Source organism: Apodemus sylvaticus, chromosome 17 (assembly GCF_947179515.1).
Source record: "Apodemus sylvaticus chromosome 17, mApoSyl1.1, whole genome shotgun sequence".
Taxonomy (NCBI): domain Eukaryota; kingdom Metazoa; phylum Chordata; class Mammalia; order Rodentia; family Muridae; genus Apodemus; species Apodemus sylvaticus.
The window spans coordinates 27,602,717-27,627,157 of NC_067488.1; the positions used below are offsets into that span (position 1 = coordinate 27,602,717).

The following is a 24,441-nucleotide window of genomic DNA, read 5'->3' on the forward strand; positions in this document are numbered from 1 at the left end:
CGGAAAATGTGCACGCATAATAGCTAATCTAGTTACGGATGCTTGACACGGGCTATTCTGCCTGCCTTTCAAATAAAGTCAAGTATCCACACACCTACTGAAGGCAGGATAGTAACAAGAGAATAACAGTTCTTCCTAAAAGAACACACACAGGAAAAGAGAAAAGCGGGAGCAGCAGAGAGAACATGTATCCCAGAGGACAGAACCGGGCCCATTAAAATGTTCCCAATAACCAGAACTTATTTTCTGAGAAGATAATTACCAACAACCTCAGGAAGAAGTGTCAAGTCCCTTCTGCGCCATTAGAGAGCCTGCTTGGGAGTAGATCTGTTACCATGACAACAACTGCTTGCCAGAGGACAGGGACAGGATGGATGGGAGGAGGGACCTACCAAATGGTATTCTCAACAGTGACCTGCAATTTCTTGTAGCCACTCTGTAAAGAACCTTCAGCATCTAGAGCCGGGGTTGCTAAAGGCTGGGTGAGGCTGCTTTAGAATGACATCACAATTTCTTCCACATCCTTGACAGGTATTACCTGGCTCAGATGAAAGATTGACAGCTGGGGTGCTTACTCCCAGACTTGATGACTGGGGACAAAAGGGAAGCCCCAGATATGGAAGGGTATGTGGAGCCCACTGGCTAGCCAGAGTACCCATGACTCCAGACTCGGAGCAAGACCCTATCTCAAAAAAATAAGCAGAGGAGGACACTTGGCATTAACCTCTGTCCTACACACACACACACACACACACACACACACACACTCACACTCTGACACACCACACCACTGGTTTCTAGCTATCCATGCCACTGAGAACAACTGCCACAACCACTCTAAAGAGAAACAGCACCACGTCACTTGGTGGTATTCAGCAAACCAAGTGGAAGAGAAAACAACGTAATTGTGGCCCTTTTATCTACATGTGACAGAGCACATGGCTGTGCACACCCAGCCACAGAGAACCAGCAGCACAGAGCTTGCGGCACGACAGTCACCTCTGCGGTCTCACAGCTAGCACCCATGATGCCCATTCCGCCCTAAGGAAGGAGGCAGAGGTTACTGAGGAGACCTTCAAGATGTGTCTTCTGGAGAATCAGAAAAGAGAACAGTGGCTATCAGGGCCTGGTCGGGGGACGAACACAGGGAACAGAGCCTTGATTCTGCAAGATGATAAAGTTCTGGAGATGTGAGGCTCACCACCGTACGGACCCCAACTGCTTGTGACTGTGCTGAGGAATGGCTGATACGTAACGTTGACCATATGTGCATGTGCAGCTAAAGATTAAATGTTAGAGCCTCAAAGAATTCCCAGCTGTCAACACAGCTTTGGTCTCTGCTCTTGGGATGGCTATGCAGGAGAGAGAAGCTGAGGGGAGACTAAGAAGGTCCTTCTTCCCTCCCCAGTCCGGTCAGCACTGGATCCTGATATTCAGAGTGACGGGAGCATCTACTGGCATTGGCCAGAGTTTCCGATGCTTCGGTAGGCTGGGCCCAGGGTCTCAACACTGGACCCTTCCACGTTCCCTGGACTCACTCCCATTTGCACAAAGGTCTTCAGGGTTCTATGTTGCCTTTGCCCACGTGGTGCAGCTGATCTGCCGTGAAGTCAGAAGCACTGGGAGCTCCTGGCTTCCATCATGGGACTGTCACAGTCTGGGATGGTGTCCACTGCTCTTCTGTGAGCGTGCAGGAGGGACAGCGGCTCAGTACTGGAAGAGGGACAGTGGCTCAGGTTCTGCTGTCCCTGTGTTTCTGGTTGCTGGTCCTTCTGCGGCTGTCAGTCTCCTGCTGCAGGCAGTAAAACCTTCCCTTCTGCTTTGCCCCACACTGCCGGAGTGAGGCCCACCAGTAAGCTCAGTGCTTTCTGACACCCTGCGCTTGGTTGGAGGATGTGACTAGATCCCAGGAGGTCAGTGCCCAGCCTGGAAGGGACAGAAGCCAATGAGGCCACCCCTGCCGTCGGTCTGTGTCAAGGGGCAAAGAAGCACTCTACAACAGTGGTTCATAGCCTTCCCAATGCTGCAACCCTTTAATACAGTCCCTCGTGTTGTTGTCACCACCAACCACACACAATCATTTCCGTGTAACTCCTAACTGTAATGCTACTATTATGGATCGTAACGCAAATACCTTATATGAAGGTTATCTGATGTGCGACCTGTGTAAAAGGGTTGAGAACCACTTAATGTCGCAGGCATTAAGACATAAGAGGATCATGGGTGCACAAAGAGGAGCGGGGTGGTCTATAGTGCCTCCCGCTCTTCCACAATATCCCTTTCTGAGTATGGAGGGATTTCTGCAGTTACAACTTAGAACCATCAGTGATAGGATCAGGGATAGAGTTAAGCCTTCTCAGTTCACTCCTTGAGCACTGAGCTGTTGAAAAGGAAACCTTGATTGCTTTGTCACTTCAAACTCCGAAATCTTTATGAGAGCAGGGATCGGTTAGCAAACAATCAGAAATCCACGCCTAAGGACGCGCATTCCAGCTGACCTCTGGCCCAAAGCAAACGCTGACATTTCCCAACCACCGGGATTGTGTAAGCCAGCAGCTGAGCAACAGCTGGAAAGGCTGTCCGGTCAGAGTGCAGGCGGGAGGCGGGGCAAGGATGTGACCTTCAGGCAGGTGGGCAGCCAGGGGAGGAAGCCAGGAGCAGCTACAAGGGGCAGGGTCTCTGCCTGCCTCGATCACCTCCGGAGTACATCCCTACCAAAGAGCCACAAGATCCCGGAAGTTTCACATTCAAACCCTTGGCATGTAAATAATTATTCGCTCCTTGAATTCATTACCCTTGGTCATCCCCAGCCAGCCAATTATGAAAGACCTACAATCCAGTTCACTCGCTTCTTATGGCCGACCTACAGCAGCTTGGAAAGTTCTGGAAAAGTCATCTGGGTATTGCGGAAGGGATCTCACCTAAACCCAAAATCTTCCAGAGAGAAATGCTTTAAACATTTTCTGATCTGAGGCATTCCAGACAGAGGGCAGAGGAGAAGCTCTACCCAGTCTCCGACCCTCACCACAAGCCCGAGGGCTACTCAACGCTCATACCAGAACTGGCCGGATCATAGACCTCACAGGCCTGGGAAAACCATATGTCAATAACAGACTAGGAATTAGATCTCAGACAAGCAGGCAGACAGACAGACAGACAGAGCCACAGACAGACAACAAAGATGGCAACCTTTGGGTTTCTTCATTCTCCTGACCTGAGGCTCCTCACAGCGTCACCACTACGCAGAACTCACCTTCCCTGCGGCAACCTACGCCTAGCAACCTAGACAAGACTAGGTCAGCGTGTGTGACACGTCATATAAGGGAAGAAAGCTCCAGTTTGGAGGGCGAGCAAGTAGAGAGACCACGGTGTGGTCCTTCATGTGAGCCTGGATGGTTTCTCCATCCTGTGTAAAGCAGTCTGTGAAAGTGCCCCTGCTGGACAGACACCACCGGAACTCTTGAAACAACACTCTTGACGTCATAAACCTCCTCGGTCACAGCTAACACCCAGAGGCTTGTGTGTCCAAAGCCCAAGGGTCAGACCTACTGCTGCTTAACTAGGTCAGTGAGGCTGCTGCTGGTCTCTCTGGGGGCAGTGCAGAACCCACTCTGCAAACAGCAAAGCGCCCCCAACACCGTCCCTTCTTGCTTCCATGCTGTGAGCAAACTCACCACACAGTCACACAGTTTAACGTCATCACACGACCGATTTCTGCCATGCACAGTGCTTTCGTGACCTACAACGGAGCAAAGAAGACTCAGGCGGCGAGATGCGCTGAGCTGCTCCGAAGTCACACCTGCCTTCCTGCACAGTGTCTGAACAATGACTACAGAGGGCCGGGAATGCAAAGCCATGTCTTTTCCATCTTAAAACGGATGCCATGTCTGAGGCTCTTCACATGTCCCTTCCCCACGGGGGCAGCTCTCTGGTGACAAAGCGGCCTGTTTGTAAACGGGAAGGCAGACACAAGAGAAGCCCTTCCAGCCGGGAGACGAGGAGACAAACAGGAAGATCTTCTGCTAACAAGCTCACTGATGGATGGGCTGGAAGAACAAAGAGCAGATGCCACACCAGTCAGCCTTCCTGACGCCCGCCCGCCTCCGATGGCACTCTACAGCGAGACCTCAGGATGAAGCGCTTTGCTGCCAGTGATGCAGACAGATGTTTGCTAAGCTTGCCTTTCTTGTTTTTCTGCGTGTGCGCGTGCTTAACAGGGGTAATATTTGGGCGCGGTGGATTTCACCCCAATTTCATGGAGTTGGCATCTACTACAGTTAACAGGGCAGAGCTGTAAGATGTTCTTTTAACCCGACACCTGAGTCTTCTCGGGATACAGAGTTGTCACAGACTGCCAACGCTACGGGTGACGGCATCCGTCAGTTTTTGAAATCCGTCAGTCTTGTTTGCTTCTAGACATCTGGAGGCACTGCCTCTCCCCTGAGAGAATGTTGTCCTCTTTGCTGGCTGGCAAGCCCTTCCAGGGCCTTGTGGGGTACCACCCAGAGTGAACAGCACCTGGGTACTCTTCCAGAACTCTGTGTGGAGAGGCCTTACTCTATCTGAGCCAGATCTCTGCACTCCATGACACCAAGGGCTGTCCCCCTCCCCCCTCTTTTCTCTGTTACTAGGATGAAGCTTCCGGCAGTGGGTGGAGACTGTACAGTCGGGTTCTCTGAACAGAGCCTGGCACGGAACAGTACTCAGAAAATATTTGCTGAGTGTTGGGGAAAAAAAAGAGAAGGACCAAATCATCACTAGGAAGGATGCGGGGCGGATCTCCGAGGGCAAGGGAATGATGCGAATTTACACAAAACAGACTCGGCTTGTCTTTTCAGACTTGTTTGCTGTTTGGCAGCTCTGGAAATTGCTTGCCTGTTGGACCACAGGGCACCGGTTCCTACTTCCAGAATGGAGGATCCCGGGGTCACATGGCCTGGCTGCAACAAGTCACAGGAAACATGCATCTGGTCCAGGATGAGTCACATACATGCTGATAGTCTGTCATCTTGGCAGACACTTGCCCCTGAGGGGACATAAGCTTTGGGCTTGTCCTTTCCTTCCCCTGCTCCACTCTATCCTCTATTCCTCACCTCCAACAGATGCAAAGTCGCGCAGGGATGGCGGCCCTCTACCCCCAAGATGGGCCCTGTTGTCTCTGATGAACAGAAGGTGCTCCCCTCTAAAAACCTGAGGAACTTGAAGAGGGCAATGGACTAAATCCCAAAGATCCCGAGAAAAGCCACGGCACACGGGGGATGCACAGTGACTGTTCCCAGTATGTGACCCACAGGAACTCCACAGAGGCTTCCTGGTCGCAATTCTGCCCTCCAGGGACACAGACCCAGAGGTTCTGAGAGGAGCACGGGCCAGTCACCTAAAAAGCTAACAGTCTCAATCTATATCCTGCCCAGAGAAATTGAGAAGACTCCCCAGGGGCTGGAGCGATGGCTCCGTGGTTAAGAATATCGACTGCTTTTCCAAAGGTCCTGAGTTCAATTCCCAGCAACCACATGGTGGCTCACAACCATCTGCAATGGGATCAGATGCCCTCTTCTGGTGTGTCTGAGGACAGCAAGTGAACTCACATACATTAAATAAATAAATCTTTAAAAACAAATAAATCTTTAAAAACAACAACAACAACAACAACAAAAAAAAAAACCCACCAAGAAGACTCCCCAAGTGCCTCTGAGGAAATCAGGGGCTGGTGAGGAGGGCTCTGCTGTTAACAGCACTATCAGGCCGAGGAAAGATCCAGAATTTCAAAACACCTTTGGTTCTTCCTGGATGGAAGATAAAAATTTAAAGTGGAATATATAAAGCCTTGGAGTTCAAACATACATAAATGAAAGCAGAGTCCTGGAATTCCACTGCTCCCCTGAGCTTTGCAGATCAAGGAATCATAGCCAGAATGGCCTAAGGCACCGAGTGGTTCAAGGTCCAGCCTTCTCGTGTTCTTTCTGGGGAATCAAGACTCTGGAGGGCATGTGGGGTAGAAGGATAGGGTCCCTATTCTCTGGAAGCCCTCTACCAGCAAATCCTTCCCACTCTCTACCCAAACCCACACACCATCCACCATCCCTGAGACCCTGACCTTTACATGTTTAAGCAGGATCTATCTACTTAAGTGCTGGAGAAAAAGGCAGGTGATTAGTTTCCACCTGAGTCACAATATCCTCTCAGTGAAACAATTCAATTAAATATTTAATGCCTGAGGTCTCATCTGAGACATCATGAAGACAACTTGACGAACCCTGGCCAGGGTCTCACGTAAGCAAAGGTAGAAGAGGCTCCCCCGCCTCTCAAAGGGGAAGCACAGCTTTGGGGAAAAGGCCTTTATAAGCCCCAAAGCCAGGCCTGGTGGGAGTGGCAGTGTCAAGTCAATCACCTCTTTGGGACTGTTCTGGTCAACTTTCTACGGAAAGTCCTGACTATCCTCGGAGGAGTCAAAGAGTCTCGAGCACATCTGAACAGTGGGCGTCGGGCCTGCACCCATCTCGTTGTCTCAGGGAACGTGTTAGCAGGCACTGGCTCTCCTCTCTCAGCTAAGACTACCCTCCTTGGCTCGCTATGAGCCAACCTCGGAGCCCTCACTCACACACACACACACACACACACACACACACGCACATGTAGCTACGGGAGACGTTGGATAGGTTAGTTGGCATGACTGTAGTAATCATCCTCATTATGTCTAGCAAAGCTCTGTTGTACACTTGGTGTGTGTGTATGTGTGTGTGTGTGTGTCTGTGTCTGTATCTGTGTGTTCATAATTATATTTGTTTTGTTGAGGCAGAGGCTTCCACGCAGCCAAGGCTGGTCTTGACTCTGCTGCCGTCTTCTTGACTCAACTTCCACAGTGATGGGATTACTGGGCAAGGACTACCACGCCCAGATCACTTTAGTTTAGTTATTTTCCTTTCTTTCCCCCCCCTTTCAAAAGACAACAGCCCTCAATATAGAGAAAACAGAGAGGCCTATGGGAAGGTCAGGGGCTGAGACCCCTCCTCTACCCAGGAGTGAGAGCAGTTCAAGGCCATTGGTCTATGCCAGTCCTTCTAGAAGGCTTAGATGAAGCACTCAAGTGATAGCTAATCTCCACAATTAGATTATTCAAAACCCTCTGAAGGACTGTAATAATAACGTAAGTGTCCCCTTACTGTCTCAAAATCTGCTCATCCTGCTGCAAATGCTTCCCTCCAACCTTATTTGTTGTCATGGGAACCCCACAAACGTTCATCTTCTTACAAAGACCCCATGCAATGCAACAGCGTGTGCTCACATCCCCGCACACATATTAAACCTGCCCTACTTCCCAGATGTTTCCCACGGATGTCCTGATCAATCACCTTTGCAAGCAGCCGCATGGGAAGGCTGCCGGGACTGGAAAATGCCACATTTTCCGTTTAGTAAACATAAAGAAGTCTGATTTCCTAAGAGAGTTTTGTGCTTGATTGTCCCCCTAAAACCTCTCATCTGAAACTCATGGGAGTCACGCACTCACATCTGGCTTAAAAACAAACAAAAACAAAGCACCTAATATTCAAATTGCTCCCGAAAACACGGCCATCTTGCACCTCTGGGTGCAAATGGAAAGGGTCGCCTACAGCCTGCCTGTGCGTTGAGGGAATGGGCTGTTGTTTCCTGTGGGCAGACTGACAGGAGCTGGCTCTGCCCACCGAAACCCGGAGTGTATCTGCACATGTATTTACTCCTGCACACACTCAAGGAGGCCTGTCACTGTCACCACGCAGGATTTGTATAAAGCAAAATAAATAGACACTCCCTGCTCTCAACAAACGGACTAGAGTGGGCGCGGAGGAGGCACACACACTATTCGCCCTCTGCTGGAAGAGTGCTCTAAACCTAACAGAGTTCAGAGGGGGAAGAACGCAGGGGTTTTGAGAAGGGAATGGGCTTCCCAGAGAATGCCCATGCCAGGCTGAGAAAGGAAAAGTCTGGGAAGGCATGGATTAGATAAAGAGAAAGTAGGTGATCTGAAGAGGGCTGGACCCCAGCAAAATGACAGCGATTAAGAGATGGGGGGAGGCCGGACGGTGGTGGCGCACGCCTGTAATCCCAGCACTTGGGAGGCAGAGGCAGACGGATTTCTGAGTTCAAGGCCAGCCTGGTCTACAGAGTGAGTTCCAGGACAGCCAAGGCTATACAGAGAAACCCTGTCTTGAAAAAACCAAATCCAAATAAAAAAAAAAAGAGGGAGAGAGATGTGGGGGGAGGGGGCTGGAGAGAAGGCTCGGAAGTTAAGAGCACTGGCTGCTCTTCCAGAGATCCTGAGTTCAATTCCCAGCAACTACAACTATCTATGAGATTTGATGCCCTCTTTTGGCCTGCAGGTATACATGCAGGCAGAATACTATACACATAATAAATAAATCAGAGAGAGAGAGAGACAGAGAGAGAGAGACAGAGAGAGACAGAGAGACAGAGAGACAGCACAAGGGTTGACTCAGGAGAGACCTTGGGAATGGAATGGTATTTTAGGCGATGTGGTTTCTGGAGGGCAAGAGAAAGCCAAGCCTGCCCCTGGAGGCCCATATAACCTCCACAGGGACCCCACACACAGATGCAAACATCTGGAAGAGGCTGCTTGAGTTGGCAGCATCTCAGGGGCCAAGAGGAAAGTCAAATATCCCCCCAAACTGTGCCAGCCGCACAGACGGCACTGTCATAAATGTCTGTTCAGATTAATGGGGAGCAATCAGAAAGCTCTGGGAATGGGAAACTGACTTGCCTAGCACGGAGCGTACGGACGGGAACGAATCAGGTCTCTCTACAAAACAGTTCGTCACCTCCACATTCAAATGGCGGAAGTCTGGCAAGTACTTGAAAAACCTCCTGACTGACACGGCCGTAGCTACTTCACAGATAAGTGTTCCTCTCTCTGCGCCTGCATTTTCCCAGTGACAGACAGACTTTGGCAATTGTAACAACACATGGCCCTGAGTCTGTCAGGCCCCAAGTGCTTGGATTTCTGATCTAAAAATGTCACTCTATCCTTTTCAGGGAAATGGCTTTCTAGGCAGAGCACTGGGCTTCGGAACCTCAAAGGAGAGAGGGAAAAGACGTCGTGCAAAGAGCCCACACCCTAGTCTAGCAGCCAACGGACCACCTCTCGATAGCCTCACAATGCTGGCAAACACCAGCCCCTTCTGAGCCTCAGCGGGCTCGTCTGTCAAGTGGACACGCAAACCTACTCTGTGTATTACGAGGAAGGAGTGCCTGATCTCGGGCACAGGTGCATATATGTCAGCGCAGAGCTGTCCATGAACCATTCTCACCTACGCTTTGAAGACACCAGCTTACTCTTGAAAGGGGACATTATAGTCTGGGGAAACTGTACAAGTGAGAGCGTAAAGATTATAAAGCTCTAGACAAGGTTTCTGAGGACTGACTTGCGGTTCTTTGACATGGGATAACTTTTTTTGACAAAGTCCAAATGGTATGGACCATAAGCTAGAATGGCAACTCTACCCTATCCCCACCGTACCCCAAATCGTCTAGTACCTGACAGAAAAGACCGGCTAAGTCAGCCCTGCACAAACCCTGCAGCTCTGAGGGCTGCTGTGGAGGAGGCCTGATGCCCCAGCCCTGAGCACGACTGCACTCTCTTCATACGCCTCAGGCTACCTCCATTTCCTTGGAAACAGACCCAGGGCAAAGTCAGAGAGCGGTGTGTCTGTCTTTGAAATTGCATCCTCGCCTTTCTTCACACAGCCATGTTTCCACCCAGAAAATCAGAATTAGCATCCAGGGAACAGCTCCTTGCCTCCTGTTGTGGGGGGAAACCCTTCTCTGGTGAGATATGGACTAATGCCTTTTGCCTTACAGACCACCACCACCACCAAAAAACAAAGTACAAGTCCAACTGGGGAGTCACGTTTATTGAGCTTCCGCACAAAGCACAGATGCGAGGTGGCTTACAGGAGTGAAGGTCACCCCCAAACAGCTGTACTAACAGAAAGTCTCACCCACTCCAGTTCTTCCCTATAGCTGCACCCCATCTCTATTAACCTTCCATATTCTATATATTCCAGTACTTCCCAAGGCCACACCACCAGCTGTCCGGAATCACATAAGCTGGGTGGAGAGACACGGGAGGGAGAAGCTGGAATTTCAGCGGGGATCCAATCACCCTCTCCAGCTCCTCCTCCTTATATGAGGAAAGGTCAACAGCCGGCAGCCTGGAGCTGGGGGATGTCCTGCAAGTCAACAGAGCTGTTTTCATGATAGCTCTCAATACACCCCCTCCCTCACACCCTAGACGACTCTAGAGCCGATCAAATGCCAAAGTAGTCTATGACTTCGGCTGAAGTGTGTTGAGCATCTACTGTACGCAGAAGGAAACCAGAGTCTGCAGAAAAATAACAAAAGGGAGGTTGTAATTCAAAATGGGAATGTGCCCGGGCCAGGTCACATAACCAAGCTCCGTGCAAAGGTTGATGCAAAGGGTGATGATAATGAAAATTAATGAAGAGACAGGGCAGGTATGGGAGTCTTAATTTTATATGGGGGCGGTGGGGTGAGGGTTGGCGGGGTAGAGACAATCAGAACAACTTAGGAAGTAGGCGTTTGCCTTTCATATCACATGGGTTTCGGGAATGGAACTCAGATCATTTGGCCTGGCAAGAACCTCTAACTCCTGAACCATCTCGCCAGCCCTAGCTTTAGGGGTCATTCAAGATTAGAATTATTTCTCACTACACCAAACCATTCCAAGTCTCATGAGTTCTTGTTAGGATGTTCTGTGGGCATACTAGTGGGCACTGATAAGATTCTACCAGAACGTTGAGCTAAAGAATGGTCCCATTCTTTAGGGGTGGAGGCTGCCCTGTGTAAAGCAGGAAGTCAGACATGGAGTGGGGTTCTGGCAATACTCCGCGAATGGGCAGCTTGGTAGGAGGCATTCCGCTTGCCGGTGGGAGGTGTCAGGGTAATCTCTTGCTGGCTGGAATGGCAAGGCCCAGAAAAGGACCCATCAGAAGCGGTGCAAAGCCTGTGCAGGGACTCCTGGCTGTGCGCCTCACCCTCTGGGTGTCAGCCTAGCCTCTACAGCAGCAGACGAGACGGCAAGGCAGAAAGACCACGTCTCCATGGTGACAGTCCCAGGCTGAGACACGTTGACCCAGCTCAAACCAAGGTCTCGCTAGGCAGCAGGGCGCTGTGACTCCTGAGCCAGTAGTTTGATCCTGGCCAGCACAGCCTGCATATGAGGAGGGCTGGAGAGATATGGCGCGATATTGCTTCATTTGGGGGGAGTCCTTTGCACAGTGCCATCTCATTTACTAAGAAGCATCCTGTGCCAAGGTGCATGCAGAAACCTTTCCGGGGTCTGCAGAGGCTCCCTCCCGTGATCAAAGGGGAATGAGAAGCCATCTTGTTTTTCCCTGACACTGGACATGAGGCTCCAACGCAGGTATCTCCAGAGCCCGATGCTACCTCAAGATGTAGAATCATAGCACGCTGTTTAAAGCAGCTCAGCGACACAGCACTTAAGGCATGAGGGTTGGCTGTGAAGACGGATGCAGGTCGGACTGAGACACTAGCAGAGTGCCTGCTTAGGCACCTGTTCCCATAACACTGCAAAGCTCATCTCTGCTGCATACAGTACAAGCAGAAGGGACAGGGCTCAAATCGGGACTGTCAGACTCCGACTCTGTAACAGAGAGCCACATGGCAAGGAGGAAGAGGTAACGTGGCCCCAGGGACTCAGCTGAGAATACTAGAGTGGGGCAGGCAGGGATGCCCTCGAGTTGAGATCAGTAGCTTACTGGAGTTGGGGTTATTATACCCTTAGGGTTACTGAGTAAGGCGGCTCAAGAGCAGAAGCAGAAGTTAGAGGTTAGAGGTGAGAGGCCCTGGCGCCAGTGTGAGGTGTCTGAACTACCACAGGCCTCTGGGAGCCCAACAAGCCCTCAAGCCAGAGAAAGAGCTACTGATGCTTCCTGGGAGAATGACAGAGAAGAGGCCAGGGAAAGAGAGAACAGGCTACCAAAGGGCTGGGAAGCTGGGATCCTGCAGTGGGGGTGGTGCGTCCTGTCTCTGGGAGACCTGATTTTCAGGATGTCTACCACCCCTGGACTTCTTACTCCCCCCTCACAGTCACTAGGACACAGCACAAATTATCTCTGCCAATTAAGCCACCGCCACAGGATGCTAAATATGATGATATACACCAGCAGCGGGAGGCCTTCCTAGCCCCAGATGGCATTTCTGGCCTTATTAGTAAGAAGGCTTGTCTCTTGCTCCCAAGGGTTTACATGTAGATGTCAAAACTCTAGCAACAGCCTCTGCCCCCATAGGCCTCCATAGGCCCTCACAGGTCCCCTCAGGCTCCCATAGCCCACCTCAGGCCCCCATAGGCCCCCTCACCCCCTCCCATCCCAAGCCATTGTGACAGGCACTCTGAGAAAAGGAAGGAAATTACAGCAGAACCTGTAGAGACTAGGGTACGGCATGTTCACTTTCAGGCCCACTGTCCTGAATGAGAAGGCTTTGGGGGTATCATCCACGAGCCAGCAGCGTCATGGATGATAGATAGCATTTACCCAGTATCAGCAGCACAGCCATTTTATCAGTTCAGTCTTAGCAGCTGCAAATCATCAAGGCTATGCGATGGGCCACACTCCGCCAGAGGCACCGTGTGAAATCTCACTTACCCTTACCACCATCTTATACGGGGGCGGCTGCTAACCACTCCCTGAGTAAGCCTGAGAGGAGAGGCCGAGGCCGGGCAGATACGACTTCACGCCCGTTTGGTACTGGCAACTGTCTTGCTATTCCTTACCAGGTCCTTATTCTGGACCCGACAGACACTTGTCTCGCAGAATCTTAAGTTATCAACAGCGAGCAGCAGTTCTTCCCTTAGGAGTGGCTTCAGTTACCGAGGCTGACAGTGGCCCCAGAGCGCTGCAGAACCGGGACAGTGGGTGGGAGGGAAAGAAAGCTGTGAGAGTTTTAATGCAGTGTATTATGTGACAATTGTCCTATTTCATTAATAGTAGTTGAACGCTTATTGTGCCTAATTTGCAAATTAAACTTTATCGTATGGATGTATGTATGTATATATGAATAAAGTATATAGTTCAGTGCTTTTTTGTGCCTTCTATGTGTCTTGGTGAGAGTAGGAAGGGGGTTCTTGTTTTATTCATCAAGAGGGTTGTAGGTAAGGAAGGAAATAAGCTAATAATGTGAGCTTACATACACAGTCTTCAGCCTCGGGGTGATAATTTGGTGGTGGCATAAAATGTTGCTTCCTAGAGACACCATAGCCACCTTATTTTGTGTAAGCAGACCCTAATGCCCACACAGTGACTACTCAGCTAACGACGCTTTTCTATACACATCCTGAGGGGAGCACTCAAATGCCAGAGCCGAGCCGGAGTGCTGTGTGCTTGGTTAGAGCCGAGCTGCAGTGCTGTGTGCTTGGTCATCCTTGCCACTCTTCAGAGGACTGTGTGAGTAAGTATCGGTGTGATATCCATTACACATAAATGGAACCGTGACTCAAGATTAAGTCATTTACAGCTCACAGCTATGAAATTACAGAGCCGTGTTGCGCTCTATGGATACCTGAGACTGCCGCCTAAGACGTGACTACTGACTGTGACTGGCTTTAGCAGATGTCTCCTATCCAAGCCACCAATGGGGGAGGCATGTGAGCGCCCTCGAATAAGTGGCTCCCGGGCCTGTGAGAGGCTGACTGGGCAGTAGTCAACACACAGTAGTCCCTGGCTCTGTCCATACCCGACTAGAAAGCCAGCTGTTATGTTCCCAAGGACACCACGAGCAAAGCCCACCTTGAACTCCAAGGAGCGGAGCGAGAGGGGAGTCTCCCCACATGAAATCACCTCGCCGCTAGAGCTGTGATCTTTTAAATGCACAGTGCATGCATTCCACAGCCTTAAGCAGAGCCTGCAGCCCAGGGGCTGCCGACTCACCCTTCAGGAGTCAGTAAGGACAGACAGACGTGGGAAGGCCCAGCTACGTGCACCCGGCCCTGCTCACTCAGTTCTGCCTGAGGCTCCCTTCATCTGTAGCCTGGAATAAGAGCCCTTTTTTCAAAAGATTCCAGACCTCTCACACACATTGATAATTGTCCCAGAAATAATAATGGGGCATGTGTGGGGGGTCGGGGTGGGGGGTCGGGGTGGGGGGGTGGGGGGGACACCTTGCACCTCCCCAGAGAGGTCACTGTCAGAAGTGACCTGTATAAGCCCTCGTTTCAAAAGGGTTGTGGACCCTGCAGACTCCAATCTAACTGACCTGAGGCGGTGGAGTTAAATGAGGACCACTGTCCTCTTGAGAAGCCATCTGTCAGCAAGGTCACCAAGAGATGACTTTGGGCCTGGGCTATTCCTCCAGCTGTCAACCACGTGGGGACTAAACTGAGGTGGTGTTGGAGCAGAAACAGGGAAAGAACTGGAATTCCTGTGGGAGAAAGAAGGGCAGAGAAGGAAGAGAGGGTGTCGGCCTCCTCCATCTTCTCCTCACAGGGACTCTAAGGAAGGAAAGGCTGGGTGTATAACAATGATGTCAGAGAAACAGGGTCTCCAGCAAGGCAAGAAAGCTGCTCCAGACCACCACCTTGTGGAGTCTTAACAGACCCGGGCACTTGAAATGGAACTGGTGCTGTACCAAGAACACAGGCTTTGGAACGCTCTGGGCCCAAACACGCTGTGGACTTGCCATGTGACCCAGGTAGTCAGGTGGCCCCGGCCTCTGTAGTCCCTGGCTACAAGGTGTAGGACATGAGGCGACACACACTCAGCACTCGGAGATCCAATAGGAAAGGGCAGTGCAGGGGACATGGCTGCCAGTACTCGGAAGCCAGGACCCAAGTGCCAATTCCCACCTCTCATTTCTTTCACAATCCGGGGAACCTTTGGCTCTGGTGTTCTAGAACAGTCGCGTGGTGTGTTGTAATGTTCAGCTGCCCACCACCGTGTTCCGTGAATCAAGCGGAGGCACTGAAGTTAAGCTCCTAACTCAGGCCTGGAGCCAAAGGTACAGTTGGGTAAGAAGAAACAATAATGACTAAGGGAAGAGTGTAAACATTTCGTCAGCGGACGCGCCAGCGTCTCAGCCCACGCTCCAAGGTCCGTACACCCTTGCTTAAAAAATACACGTGCATGCACATGCATTCTGAACTGAAGTCAAAGGCGAGTGAGCTGCCGGGGTGGGGTGGGGTGGGGGTGGGGCGGTGGTCCAGGCAAGGTCTTCTGGACCTAGATTCCAGGCAGGCTTGGTGTCCCCGAGGGCAGCTAAGACCAAAGGTTACTCCCTTGACCGGACTGTCTCTCCACTGACACAAAATGTCCTCTCCTCTCCAGAATCAGCAAACACACAAGCTGCTTTCGCAACAGGGCTCTGCGAGACCTGAAGGGCACGTACCCAGCCAGGCGTGCAGAAGCCCCAGTACCGGTGCCCCGGCCAGATCAGGCCCTGCTGGCCCGGCGTCTCCCTTCCGCTGACCTTACTGTTCCTTTAATGTTCTCGGACTTGGATGAGAGCCCCAGTGCACACCTGACCTCAAGCTGTGGTCAACTAGCTCCACCCTGCACCTCCTCCCACGCTGAGTGGGACCAAGATGTCTTTCTTGGCTTCTCCTTACACCAGAGCCACTGGCCAAGTTCTTGTCAGGAAAGCCCCCGGCCTCCAGCGCCCATCCAGGCACGATTAGAGCCATTTTCCCCCAGGGACCTTGTCTCATCGGGCCCTCAAGAGGTGGCGGTGGCGAGCCTGGCTCCCTCCAGGGCCCAGCCATGAGGCCAGAGCACCAGCTGCAGCTAATGGGACATCAGGACGGAGTCCGGGAATGTGGTGTGGTTGTGGTTTGGGGTTGTTTGCTTTTAATAAAAACAACCAGATCAAGGGAAAAGGCCATAAGCAAATCTCCTGGTTTTTTTTTTTAAGATTTGTTTATGTATTTTATGCGTTTGTATATGCCTATGAGTATGTATGTGCACAGAGTGTATGTCTGATATCCTCAAAGGACAGAGGGCATTGGATCCTGGAGGTGAAATTACACGTGCTGGGAACAGAACCAGGTCCTCTACCAGGACAGCTGAGCTGCCTCTCCAGTGCTTCGATCCTGCCTTTTAATGACACATACGTTAACTACCAGCAAGTCTCCCCTCCCCCCCAGTTTAACAGCTTCATTTACAAAAGGAGGACATCTGAATCCCTCCATCCTCACAGAAGACCTGGCAATATCGGCCTCTATAACTCCTGGGAGAGAAGACACACTCAGGGACACCCCCAGGGGACTTTCAGTAAAATGCAAAATTTTGCTACCAACTGGCTATCTCTAGAGTCTGAGTCCCTCAAAACTGTAGATTTCTTCTACCGGATGGTTTCTCTAGACTTGGTCACTAGTGTTCTCGTATTCTTGTTGATGGTCAAAACCTTTCAGAAACTCCAGTTCATCTCCCATGTACTCCACCAAGCACAGATGGAAACTATGAAGAGAAAGCTGCTTATGTTGCTGACCTGTTAGTTCCTGTATCGTTGGGACCTTAACAACAACATCCAGGATGCTGCGGATACAGCTTGACCAACTTACAAGGGGCTGTGGGTTCATTCTCGAGCCCTGCAGAGCCAGGCATGAAACCAGAAATAGAAGTGCACATCTATAATCCCAGTGCTTAGGAGACGGAGGCAGGAGGATCAGAAGTTCAAAGCTACCCTCCCCATACTACACAGGGAGTTCAAAACCAGCCTCATCTAGAGACCCTGCTCCCCACCCCACCCCACCCCCAACAATAACAGCATTCAGATTTTATCTTTTTAAGTAACCTAAGAAAAGTAAACCCCGCTCCCCACCTCTTCATAATCAAACCCTTTTTCTGGACCTTGAACAGCCTGGAATGGTTTTGCCACCCAAGTTGGTCCAGGACTTGGCTTTAATTCCTGTTTCTAGAAAGGAAAATTCAGTTCACTTCAGTAGGCAAAAATATGTCACAACAAATGGTGTCTAAAATAGTGTCGGCTGATTTTGAGTCAGTGCTGTTAAAATGTCTGAAGGCGGCTGTAGAAGGGACTCTCCAACAGGTCTAGGGAGGTCTATACTGACGGAGTGGGTGGAGCCGGCTTCTGAAGGTAATGGATGCAAGCATCTCATTCACACTGCAGGCTGTGGTCCAGACCCAAGTTTACCCTTGATAGTGAAAATCCATCAGCATGACAAGCGATGCATGTCTGTCTGCAGGAAGGCTCCAGTAAGAAAGAAGAAATCCAACCTCACACAAAATGAGAGAGAAGTACTAACCCTCCCCTTTCTCAGCGCCTCCTTTCTCTGTCCTCGAAAACCCCACCACACAGATATACAAAATGATGAGAGCTTCGTCTGTCACCACTGACTCACTGGTGTTCTGTGGGCTGAGTTTTATGACTGAAGCAGCAGCAGCCCTTCAAGTTTCTGGATGGACATCTTTTTCCTCCTTTTGTCTTTTAAAAATGGAAACAAACAACAAGGACAAAACCCTTGGCAGAGAGCCAGGCAGTGGTGGCCATGCCTGTAATCCCAGCACTAGGGAGGCAGAGGCAGGCAGTCTCTGAGTTCGAGGCCAGCCTGGTCTACAGAGTGAGTTCCAGAGGACAGCCAGGGCTACACAGAGAAACCCTGTCTCGAAAAACAAACAAACACACAAACAAACAAACAAACAAACAAAACTCACCTTGGCGGGGAAAAAAAAATAACTAAACTAAAAAATTGTGACCCTCAGAATTCAAGAGACAGAGTCACACCATCTGGGGCCCTACCTAAGGCTTTCTGGCTCTGAATCTGACAAAATCTCATGAAATTTCCATGCACATAAAAGTCGGAGAAATTGTTCCATGTTCTGACTTCAAAATGAGAAGAGCTGATTTTAAAGATTCCCAGTGAACGGCTTGTTTTGCCCCCTCTGGCTCGCCATCCTTGCCTCTCCTGCTGTGATTTTTATGGGGGTCAAAGCTCAACGCCTCCCCCTCAGCCTGGTGCATCAAGGGGCGTGAATCCCCTTACTGACCCTCCTCGGAACACCGGCTCCTTCCTCTCCCTTTCTCCCATAAGTAAACACTTTGTGCCTAAGAAGACAAAAGGGCGTCATGTGAGAGAAAAGGAAGCAGAAGAATAAGGAGGAACCTGGGGACAGGCTGGGAAGATAAACCTTTGCAGAGAACCGGGCACGCACAGCCTGCTGCTGCGACCTGCATTTCGGGTGCCACTTCCATATTTGGCTATAGAGTCGTGGGAATGGTCACGTGCCTTTTACAGACTTGGGATTTCTTTGGCACCAAGTTGGCTATATATTGTATATAAATGCATGTGTGTATAGGGGGGTCTTGGTGCTTAAGGAAGCACAGCCATGTACCTGAATTGGCCAGTTCCACACCTCGCCCAAGACAGTAGAAGCCATGACAGTAGACATCTATTCTAGTTAGAATGGTTATCTCCCCACTGCCACGCCGAGTGTCCGGAGGCTAAGGCCAGCTCGGGCCTTATTCCAGGTCACTGTGAAAGCCAGCAGAGTGTCCTCCGTTGTCGCTGTCTGATACCTCTCTTCAGCTTTTCCATTGAGTCATCTTATTTTATGGATCCCTGACTTCTAATTTCAATAGGTTGCTGCTAACATGCTAGCTAACTGGCTGCTAAGCAAAACAGAGAGAAGGACTATCCTTCTCTCAGAAGTCCCTCCTGGGCCTGCGACAGACACCGAGCATCTGGGAGAGTCCAGGGATTTCAAAATGCAATGGCAGAAAAAGCAGCTTACAACCCAACTCAGGCTCCAGGCAAAAAAAAAAAAAGAAAAAGAAAAAGAAAAAAAAGAAAATTCCGTGTGTGTGTGTGTGTGTGTGTGTGTGTGTGTGTGTGTGTGTATGTGTGTGTATGTGTGCGCATGCATGCATGCACCTGGGTATAAATATGCACACCATGTGCATACGGTCTCTGAGGAGATCAGAAGAGGGTATCAGATTCTAGACACTATAGTTGCCGGTGGTTCTGAACTGCCACTGTGAGGACCTGTGAGCAAAGTGAGAACTCAGATCCTCTAAAAGTACAGCTCACACTCTGAACAGCTGAGCAATCTTTCCTAGACATGTTTTGATTATCTACATACTAGGAAAATAAAATGACAGTGAGTAGTGGAAGGAATTTATCCACAAACGTTTTCAAGGCACAGAGACCACAACGGGAGCTTTCTGGCAACTGTAACAAATGAGGCCTTCTTTGCCCGCAAGCCTGGCTGTGCCTTAGCTATGGGCATTGTGGGCCTCATGACTCCACTGAGGACAGAGCCAGCTGCCCAGGCAGAGTCTCAGCGGGGCTGACCTCAAAGGAACTATGTCAGGGAGGGTGGCCTTCAGCTCCTGACTCTCTTGCCGCCACAGACACCATCTTAAAGTTCCTTTACAAACTTGAGAAGACACCTGAAGGCCCACTGCAGCTGGTCAGGGCTGGAGAATGGGTTCTCGTCCTTACCACAGCCTTGCACAATGGCCTTAAATCTCAGCACTTAAAAGTCAGCACTTGCCTTGAGCAGATGCCAACAGCAACTGATTGTCTGGGTGGCACCACCTTTGCCTTTCAGGGGTATATGATTTAGAATGTAAGAGGGCAACAGGAACTAAGCAGGGACTTCCTCTGCCTCCATGGAAACAGCAGAATTAACTCTCAACCTGCCATCTCTCTCAGCCTCCGTGTTGGTGATTAGCGTCCCAACCACCCTGGGAGTTTGAATACCAGGAAACCTTGCCCCTGCCTAGGGAAGAGAAGAAGCAATGGGCTGAGGCCAGCTGTACTGGACGCTCTTCCTCAGAGGCATCCTCCACTTCAAAACAGAGGTCAGGCCACGGCAGTACTTTCAAAGAACTCACATGTTCAAAGGGAAATGGGTGGGATGGAGGGACACTTCAGCAGTGGCCTTAGAGAACACGCAGAGTCACTTTCCACGTGGAGGGAGGAGTCAGGGAGAAAGCTGACCAGCGTGGGGGTGACATGAACCCTGAGGAGGAGGAGGAGGAGGAGGAGGAGGAGGAGGAGGAGGAGGAGGAGGAGGAGGAGGAGGAGGAAGGAAGGAAGGAAGGAAGGAAGCCCGGCACCGGGGGACCAGCTGGCAGTGGCCTGGCATCTGTCACCAGAACAGTGAACCCTTGCAGAAATGCAGGTGGGCGGGCGAGGCGGGGCATGGATCACTGGCAAAGCCTTGGCCTTGACCCAGCTGCCAAGGGAAACAGGTGGCCGGCCAGCCACCTCCCTCCACACCCTAGAAGGGACAAGATTAATGGCACCCTGGAGTCTCAGCCAGGACTGCACAGTTCTGTGGGGTCTCTTCCATACGGGAGAGATCGGCTGTCCAGGACTAGCGGCCTGCCTTGCCCACAGTTGCATGAACACACACTTCATTGCCATCTTTGCCTTCCGTGTGGACTATAAACCCCGACGTGGGAGATGCTATGGGAACATGAGAGTAACAGGCTGAGCCTGAGGACACACGTTCTTGAAGGTGCACTCACCAGAGGAGACTGAGGGAGGCAGACATAGTCGGGCTGCGAACAGGGGACCGGGAGAGCACTCCATAACCACACTGTGAAACGGTACAGGCAGGGGTCTCTCCCGCTGCGTAAGGTTCTGCAGCCTCCATGTTTTCTCAGACCAGAACAGCAGGACTTCGCTGACGGGGTCCTTTAAGCTGGAGAGGGGAGTCTAATACTTGGTGACTCATGACTCGAATGACTCATTATATGTTTGGTAGTCACTGCCCACAACAGAGCGAACCAAGAACATCTCAATCGGTTGATGACAAAAGGCTTCGGGTTGTGGCCTTGCTACTTGGATCTCGAGGAACCCTTTCTTCTACCAAGGAAGGCAAATGCTTAGAAGAGCCAAGCACAAATGTCACCCACACCCTACCTCTGAATGCATAATGCTGAGTGGAGCTTCAAAGGAATCCCCAACCATTTAAAAAAAAAAAAAAAGGCTTGGAAAAAGAAAAGTCACATCTGAAACAGGAAGAGGCATCTGTTTCCCAATCTCCCTCCACAGCAGAGAGCCACACCCTCAGGCCCAAGGGCCAAGAGATGGGGCATGGAGAGGCTGGGCAGGGATCGGCAGACTCCGGCTTCCCTCATAGTTCCTGGCCCCAGAGCTCATTACCACCATCCAAGCAAGAAGCCAATGGAGCATTTCCATTCAGCCCAGTTAATAACCTGAGGGTCCTCAGAGGAGCGCCCATCCCTGTCAGAGGTCATGCCACCGGAGGGGGCTGGGACTCAGAGGCCACCAGGAACTACAATACAAGCAGGGAAGGCAGGCATCTTCTCCTTATCACTAGTCATTACCAGTCTAATGTTACAATGTAAACAAATGGGAAATGTCATTTTAGAAATGCACAGTATGCAGTCCCCAGGAGGTAAAATATTTTAATTAACCAGGAAGTTAATTTGAATTGAACAAAAGGGTAAACTCTCAAGTATTTATTATACGTTTTTATACACACACACACACACACACACACACACACACACGCACGCACGCACGCACGCATAAAGCCCTTCTATATTTCAAATGTGTAAATACTAAGGAGCTAGGTTTAAAGGGTACTGGCAAGGCAGGTCTCAAACACCTGCTTTGAGATCAGTGTCAACAGGCTCCTGGGAAGGGCTCTAGGAACATAAGCCGTCAAATACTGTCCACTATCAATTTGCTTACATTCCTTTTGTGTACACTGTACGTATCTTAGTGTCTATTCGTGCACTTGGATCTTGGAGATCTAACCTAATGTATTTTGTGTGTGCATGCACATGTGAGTACATACATGTACGAAAGGTCAGAAAACATCTGGACATAGTCTGTTCTCTCCTCTTTTGTGTCTCAGTAACTTAACTGAGGCCCATCAGAGTCTTGGTGGCTAGCTAGCACCTTTAATGTCTGAGCCCTACCACTGACTTGGTGGATTGATTGATTGATTGATTGATTGACTTGTTTACTTTTGCTGTTTCTTGACCCCAAAATGAAAACATCTAATGGTGTCTATGATAAACAATGTAAGGGACCAATATAACAAAGCAATGACTACCGGCTGGCATTTACTGGGGATGTAACTACATAAAAGGGCGCTTCCTCTCCTGGGGAGATAATTCAAAGTGCTTGCAAACTGAGGACCCAAGTTACATCCTCAACATCTCAACATGCACGTTTTTGTGAGTCAGGCACAGCAGTGTGTGACTGTGCAGCCAAGCACTACCAGGAGGGTCCCTGGCTGGTCAGCTTAGCTGGCCTGGTATAAGAGAACCCAGGTCTAAGAGAACTGTCTCCAAACAGCAGGTGCACAACTCCTGAAGAAGACTACCAAAGACTGACTTCCGGTCTCCTTGCTCACACGGACACCTGATGAATGTGTGGTCTCACCCACAGGTGCCCTGGCTAGATGTGCGTGCATGCCTGTACGCAGCATGAATGCAGTACCTGCATAGGCCAGAAGGGGGTGTCAGGTCCCCTGGGTCCGGTTACAGATGACTGATGGTTAGCCTCTATGCAAGTGCTGGAAATTACCAGAATCCTTCGCAAGAGCAGTCAGTGCTCTCAACAGCTGAACCATCTTAGCCTGAATAGTGGTTGTTTTGTTTTGGGTTTGAGGTTTTGAAGTCCATCTGTGTACACTGGTTTACGCTCACTTCTAGCTCAACAGAAAACCACCTCGGCTGTGTGATTATTTGAAACCCAAACCAAGAAGGACTCCAAATGTTATCTGTGCACCTTAAACAATTTACCTGAACTTAAAACATCTTTAACCATTTATTTACCTTAGCACAACCACTCATCTCGAAGCTGTGTAAACTGGAGTGCATAACCTTTCTCTTGAATTTGGATCTTCCGACTTGAGCTCTGTGAACTCTCTGGGTGAAACCACACCCCAACAAGGCCAATTTCTGGGAGGATCTCTCCAGGTGGTGATCCACCAGCTCCCCAGCTGTTGATACCAAGCCTCCGCCACACCTAAAGCAACTGGCTCTTTAGAACATGTTGTTTTCAAGGCTCTATGAACCATGTAATTGAGCTTTCAGAAAACATCACTTCACACTCAACGCCTCTTACCAGTTTATGCCATGTTTCATACGACATAATCACCCAAGGCAGATCAAGCACTCAAACAAGCTGAGGTGACCAGCAGGCACTGGAATTCACCTGTGGGAGCAGACCTAGCAGAGGCTGGGGACAGAAAATCGCAGCCCCTTTGTGCCTCCAGTAGACCTCTGGGACAGGGGCAGTTACTTTGGTTTGTAGCCCCAGGAGAGCAATTCAAAGCAATTCACCCCCCTCCTACCTCCCCAGCTGTAAGCCTTCTGGGAAGCAGTAGGTTTGTCCACCAGAGAGCAACATGGTACTAAGGCAGGACTGAAGGACTGAGATAGAACAAACACTACTGAAATCACCACAGCCCTCTCAAGTCCCAAGATCCCCAATTCTTTTGTTGATAAAAATGTATAGAAAGTACACAGCCCAGGTCTTCAAACATGGAAACCATTCAATAGACAGGAAGTCATTTTGCATAGTTGAGAATATGAATATATATATATATATATATATATATATATATATCGTGTATTTAGAGCTCTTTCCCACAGCCTTAAAGGCTGTCTTGAAGGTCTCAGTGTTTACCATTTTGCTGAGTCATTAGTCACACCTTTACCTCCTGGACTCACACTATTGATAATTCTCATGGAGTCACTGATGCTAACAGGGTGGACATTCCTTGGAGGAATGTGAAATTGCACACTTTATTACACAAACAAGCCTTATGCCCACCCACAATTAGCCATGGGAGGGGGTCCCTGTCTGAAAGGTATGTACCTTGTTACTCTGTCCCTGCCAGGGTCACACCAGGCTTGACACATTCATTATCCAAGCTTTCTGCACGTTGCTAGGCCTGGATGGATGGATGGATGGATGGATTTTTTTTTTTTTAGATAGATTGATGATGTAGCAAAAATGAATCCTTTAGTCAAGTAACTTATTTGGCTCAAATGGCCTCCAAAAACCAATCTGTATCCTTAGTGCATTTTTTTCTCCCCCAAAGTTGAATGAACTCCAGTTTTGCCAAGGAACCCAGAGAGACCAAAGTAAAGGCAAAAAAGAAGGGAGACAAGCAGAGAGAATTTAGCATCCATCAGTCTAAGCCGGCAAAAATACCTGCTCCTTGGTAAGGAAATCCAAAGGGTGGATTCTTTCTTAGGACACACAGAAAACTGAGGACTAAATCCAGCAGGAAGATAAAATCTTTACCTTCAGTTTTCAATAAACAAGTCAGAGAGGTAAGAGGAAAAACCACTCCAGACTGGCAGCCTCTCGTGTTGAACTGGGGCAGGTACAGAATGAATGGCTGTATGGATGTGATGGGGCTGAGCAGGTCAGGAGGAAGGCTAGCCCAGCACCAG

At 50.0% G+C, this 24,441-nt stretch overlaps 1 protein-coding gene across 11 annotated transcripts in view; it reads right to left on the reverse strand.

Moving 5' to 3' along the window:
• Positions 1–24,441, reverse strand: part of Mtss1 (MTSS I-BAR domain containing 1) — a 138,550-nt gene that overhangs the window by 44,297 nt on the left and 69,812 nt on the right. For 3 of the 11 annotated variants that reach the window (XM_052161624.1, XM_052161620.1, XM_052161616.1), the window contains exon 1: positions 24,290–24,419. The exons of 6 other annotated variants lie outside the window; for them this stretch is intronic. The gene's annotated coding sequence lies outside the window, so the exon portion shown is untranslated. Of the gene's footprint in view, positions 1–24,289; positions 24,421–24,441 lie in introns of those variants that run through there. 2 more of the 11 variants (XM_052161621.1, XM_052161618.1) reach the window with 2 other exon arrangements.